General features: G+C 46.6%; 1 long non-coding RNA gene across 1 annotated transcript; it reads right to left on the minus strand.

The window, feature by feature from the left end:
• Positions 1-2316: 2316 nt before the first annotated feature.
• On the minus strand, positions 2317-5607 carry LOC309525500. Its single transcript, XR_014216355.1, has 2 exons — positions 5533-5607; positions 2317-3404 (listed from the first exon to the last, which is right to left on the minus strand). It is a non-coding gene; the product is annotated as an uncharacterized lncRNA (long non-coding RNA).
• Between the last annotated feature and the right edge of the window lie 515 nt (positions 5608-6122).

The raw sequence follows: 6122 nt of genomic DNA on the forward strand, positions 1-6122 counted from the left end.
TACTGGTACCTCAGGTTAAGTACTTAATTCGTTCTGGGGGTCCGTACTTAACCTGAAACTGTTCTTAACCTGAAGCACCACTTTAGCTAATGTGGCCTCCTGCTGCCGCCGCGCCGCCGGAGCACGATTTCTGTTCTCATCCTGAAGCAAAGTTCTTAACCTGAAGCACTATTTCTGGGTTAGCGGAGTCTGTAACTTGAAGCGTATGTAACCTGAAGCGCATGTAACCCGAGGTACCACTCTATATCAAGTTTCAGTTCTGTCCACACTGCCTAACAACAGCTTTCCAGGTCTTCAGAGTTCCTTTGCAACCTATACATGGAATGCCAGAGATTGAATTCTACATACAAAGCGTGACATTTGCCCCTGTGCTAAAATCCTTCCCTCGAGTGCTTGCCGGCAAAGGCTGCCCCAGTCAGCTGCCAAGGCTATGTGCAGAGGAGCAAAAGAGGAAAATGGGAAAGGGGGCAGTTTACAGCCAGCACTGAGAGGCAGCTATGTTGCATTTTAGCCAGAGAGTCAGCAGCTCCTAAGCGTGAACTACATGTTACCCTTGTGTTGCATCAGCCAGGCCACAGATGGGTGGAGAGTTGTCAGTCGTAAGAGCTGCCTTTGAATGAGCCGGACCACGGGGTCATTTAGCAGAGGCAGTACTGCGAACACTGGCTGGCAGGGACAATCTCCATGCTTTTCAGACACAGTTCGCTCCTAGCCCACCATGGAGATGGTGGGGATTAAGCCTGTGGCCTTCGACATGCCAGAGCTGGATTAACCATTAAGCAAAATAAGCATGTGCTTAGGGCATCATGGGAAGTGCGGGGAGGGGGCACCATCGAGATTTTCCATTGCCGGATTTTTCACATTAACGGTGACAAAATTGCTCAGCTGAACTATTGTTTTCTCAGCTGAAATATATTTAAAAAAAACCCAACAGAACAACTACGCAACAAGGGCCAGCCTGGGCCCCTCATCTTTTCTGCTAAGTGTTGGAAGCAGATGTGTTATGTAAGATTCGTTTTGAGGATCTGATGAAAGACTTTGCAATTAGAAAAAGTAGCAGAATTTACTTTCAAATATAAAGTGGAAGTGTACAAAAGTAAACATTGTTTTCCACCTTACTGATGGTTTTGTTTCATTTTTATTTTATTTTATTTTTATTTTACGGTTGTTTCTTGTTTATATTTTGAATTAGATATACATTGGTACCTCGGGTTAAGAACTTAATTCGTTCCGGAGGTCCGTTCTTAACCTGAAACTGTTCTTAACCTGAGGCACCACTTTAGCTAATGGGGCCTCCCGCTGCCGCTGTGCGATTTCTGTTCTCATCCTGAGGTAAAGTTCTTAACCTGAGGTACTATTTCTGGGCTAGCGGAGTCTGTAACCTGAAGCGTCTGTAACCCGAGGTACCACTGTACATGAGGGCACCAAAATCTTTTAAGTGCTGCATGCAAAGTTTATTTTTCTTCTCCTTTTCAAAGCTTCCTGACCGAGGAGGCAAGAGGAAGTGCAAAGCCTTCCTCTTTTCTTGAAACTCACCCACCCGTTTTTTCCGTGGGAGAGAAGGAAAGAGCAACACGCTCAGAACCTCAAAAGAGGATCTTTCTCTTTTCTTGCTTGAGCGTCATTTGTGGCAGTTCTATGCTCAGAGTTTATTTATTTTCCCCCCTCCATTTGCACATTCAGTCATCCTTTGAAACATAGGCTGCCTATCTGCCAAAGCAACAAACCCCAATCTCTTCCCCCAAAATATCACCTCTCTATATACACCTGAAGTTGGAGGGCATGAGATTAGGGTAGCCTAGCACATAAATGGGGACATGGGTGGCACTGAGCCTCTTGGGCCTGCCAATCAGAAGGTCGGCGGTTTGAATCCCTGCGATGGGGTGAGCTCCTGTTGCTCGGTCCCTGCTCCTGCCAACCTAGCAGTTCAAAAGCACATCAAAGTACAAGTAGATAAATAGGTACCACTCCGGCAGGAAGGTAAACGGCGTTTCTGTGCGCTGCTCTGGTTCGCCAGAAGTGGCTTAGTCATGCTGGCCACATGACCCGGAAGCTGTACGCCGGCTCCCTCGGTCAATAAAGCGAGATGAGTGCCGAAACCCCAGAGTCGTTTGCTACTGGACTTAACGGTCAGGGGTCCTTCACCTTTACCTTTTTTTAGCACATAAATGCTCCTTGCACTGGGGCGATGCTCCATTCCATTCCTCCAGTGACCAGACAGTGAACGTAGCTGAATGAGTTTGACTTGAAGACATCCTACAGCACTTCAGCCACATTCGTTGTAAGATTATTTGAAAAATAAAAATAAAACGAGGAGACCTTCACAGTAAGTTTTACTGGTGCACCTTGTTTTGAGGGGCAGCAAAAGACAGGCTATTGTAGACTCAATGAAGATAGTGTACAGTAGGAAAATAACAGCTTTGTGTAATGAGAGAGGGTAGGATGAGAACAGAGATGATTGCAGTATACAAGAAAGAGTCTCCCTGTTTTCAGCTCTGACATGCTGGGAAGTCTGGTGAGATGTCACAGCACAGATACAGAACCTGCTTTCTGTCACAGAATTGGTTTTCTTCTAGGTTTCTTCATGATTCGTATATATTCACGTTTGGTCACTTTTGCACCCCACCTATTGTTCCATACATGGGGCTCAAGCCTGAGAGGTGGGTCAGCCTAAGATGAATGGCTTATCTGAAGCCCAACCCATTGGAGATTTGAACCCAGGTCTCCAAGTGCATGACAGCGTGTCAGCGGCTGTAGAGATGAGCTTGGGCAGGCATAGGCAAACTCCAGCCCTCCAGATGTTTGGGACTACAATTCCCATCATCCCTAGCTAACAGGACCAGTGGTCAGGGATGATGGGGATTGTAGGAAGGTCGGAGTTAGCCTATGCCTGAGCTATGAAAAGTCTCCATCCCCTTTGCAAAAATGGAATCCAATTTGTTTGAAGATGCAAAAGAGGGGGAGCAAAATAAATTAGGCACACCCCTCCCCACAAGATCTATGCAAAGATATTCAACCTGCATCAAACAGTCCAATGGCCGAATGTTTCAGCTTCTCTGGGGCCAGAATCCGAGCACAACAGATACACAGTCCACATCAAGCACAGAACCTTCTTCCCCTCGCTGAATCTCCCATTCCAGTCCAACGAAAGTTCAGTCCTGTTCCACGAACGACTGGTCCCCACTCACTGCGCCTTCCGTTCCGTCCTCTTCGTTTGGCTCAGGCCTGCAGCGGCTTCCCTGATCGGCCGTTTCCTTTAGCTCTGCCACTGTAGCATAGTCGTTGTTGAGAGATGCCAAAGGGGCTGGGCAGGTCCCCCCATCACACTGCCCCCTATTGCAATCGGGGAGGTTCTGCAATTCGGCGTAATGCAAGCTAGCTTCATCCGGATTGCCGGCCACACCCTAGTGAAAGGGAAGGATACAGCAAGAGGTCACATCGGTGAGTGCCAAAAGATGAGAAGAGCGGGCTGGTTAATTCGAACGTGAAATTCAGCCCCACCACCACCACCATACCTCCTCCTCCATCCTTGTTGGCCCCTGGGAGTTCCCTGAGCACAGTGCTTGGATGGTGGCAGAAGCCACCATTGGCAGAATTCACCTGTCAGGGAGGGTCTCAAACCCATCTCTTCTTACCTCCCCCTGTGAGGCAATATGTTTCCCTCACCTGACCTCACAATAAAGGTAAAGGTAAAGGGACCCCTGACCATTAGGTCCAGTCGTGACCGACTCTGGGGTTGCGCGCTCATCTCGCTCTATAGGCCGAGGGAGCCGGCGTACAGCTTCCAGGTCATGTGGCCAGCATGACTAAGCCGCTTCTGGTGAACCAGCGCAGCGCACGGAAACACCGTTTACCTTCCCGCTGGAGTGGTACCTATTTATCTACTTGCACTTTGACATGCTTTCGAACTGCTACGTTGGTAGGAGCAGGGACCGAACAATGGGAGCTCACCCCGTTGTGGGGATTCGAACCACCGACCTTCTGATGAGCAAGTCCTAGCCTCTGTGGTTTAACCCACAGCGCCACCCGTGTCCCTGACCTCACAATAGGCATGGATTTAATTCAGTTTTGTTTCTCTCGGTTTCCTATTTTTACAATCAGTTCTCCACATTTCTGAAGCAGTTTGTTTGTTTGTTTGTTTGTTTGTTTGTTTGTTTGTTTGCTTGCTTGCTTGCTTGCTTTACAAAAAGATCCCAATGAAAATTATTCAGCATTTTAGTGTGAATTTCTCTGAATGGGCACATTTTTTTCTATTTAGGTTTGAGTGATGTACACATTTTTTGCAAGCGGTTCTTCCTAGTATAATACATTTTTGCATGTTCCTTTCGCCACTCATTTCTATGCGCACTTTTACTTTAAATAGATGCATTTTTTATTTTTTTTGGTAAATGTTGTTTGATTGCAGAACTGCATCCTGTTAGTAAGCCCTATGGAACTCAACAGGACTGACTCTCCCTAGACCTGGGGCTCAGCTAGACTGGTAAAGAAAAAGCGATTTATACACGTTGTATATGAGATATAACATTGTGCCACCAGACGGTGATGCATTTTTCTCTACCTGTTTTCCCTGTTTACATTTGCAACGCTTTAAACTGGAGCACTTCTCTGATGGGTCTGGATCCAGCCCTGGTTCGTATTGTGCAATTGTGTCCACCCAGAAGGAACCCCCAATGAGTTCAACAGAACTTATTCATAGGTAAGTGGGGTTAAGATTGCAGCCTTAGTCCCTTGACTGGAATAAAAATATCTGTCTTTGGGCCTTTGCTGTATCAGTTGATTTCCTCTCTACCCACCCACTTTCTGCAGCAAGTACAAATTTAGCCCTATCACCTCCACCACCACAATTCTGGTCACAGTTCAGCGGAATTCAGCTTCATCCCACTGCTCAAATTTTATGCAAATCGGAGTCCTTTTTTGGTCGCACACTTCTTCTGCATTTTTTTTTTTTTTTTAGGGAGATTGGTGGCTACCTGACTGAAATCCAGCTTCCACCGAGGAGCTAAACTTGTTTCTCTGGACTGTACCAGACATTAGATGTGCCCTCATAGGCTGGAATTATTCTCCAGTCCTCTGGACAGAAAAACCCCCATCTCCACATAGAAAAGCAGAAGTCATTCCAAAACCGCAATGATCAGCTCTAACACCTTGAATTTATCTCAGGGATGACCTTCTGGTATTGATAGAATTTAGAATCTAGAGATGCTCCCTTAACATTATGAAGGTTGGTGATTCGAGGCCTTGCCCTAGAGCCACATGGGCAGGGATAGCCCATGTGGTGATGTTCTGGGCAGGCTGGCATGGGATGATAGGGCTTGCAGCCCTGACATCTACAGGACTCCACAATGCCCTAGAGGTTGTTGTGCAAGTTTAGAAGCCTTAGAAGCTCCGGAGAATAAAGCTCCTTTGAGCTATTCCCCATTCCTCTAATTCGTCTGTGGATCCTGAATCTACATGCTGCAAATGTGTACAGCTCTTCCTCACCCAACCTCCTCTGCCCACTTGGGTATTGTCTCTAAATCACACCATACTTACTTCTACAGGTTTTTGCTTCTTTCCTGCAAAGGAAAACAAAAACACTTGTTATACCCGAAGGAGCATCTCCACCCCATCGTTCTGCCTGGACACTGAGGTCCAGCGCCAAAGGCCTTCTGGTGGTTCCCTCGCTGCGAGAAGCCAAGTTACAGGGAACCAGGCAGAGAGCCTTCTCGGTAGTGGCACCCGCCCTGTGGAACGCCCTCCCAACAGGTGTCAAAGAGAAAACCAACTACCAGACTTTTAGAAGACATCTGAAGGCAGCCCTGTTTAGGGAAGCTTTTAATGTTTAATAGATTATTGCATTTTAATATTCTGTTGAAAGCCGCCCAGTGTGGCTGGGGAAACCCAGTCAGATGGGCAGGGTATAAATTATTATTATTATTATTATCATTATTAGGACAAAAATTGTGAATTAAAGGAGTGTTTGCTTTCATTTTATATTCTTCTTTCCTCAGGTTGTACTTTATTTTTTTTACAGCAAGCAGCAGCCCAGGTAGCTGCCTTAATAACCAACACTCAGCCATTGCATTCTCCATAATCATCACACACCCACAGGCTTGGGAAAAACCCTGAGGTTTGCAGAAGCA

This window comes from Podarcis vaucheri (genome assembly GCF_965113315.1).
Source record: "Podarcis vaucheri genome assembly, chromosome: 2".
Classification (NCBI taxonomy): domain Eukaryota; kingdom Metazoa; phylum Chordata; class Lepidosauria; order Squamata; family Lacertidae; genus Podarcis; species Podarcis vaucheri.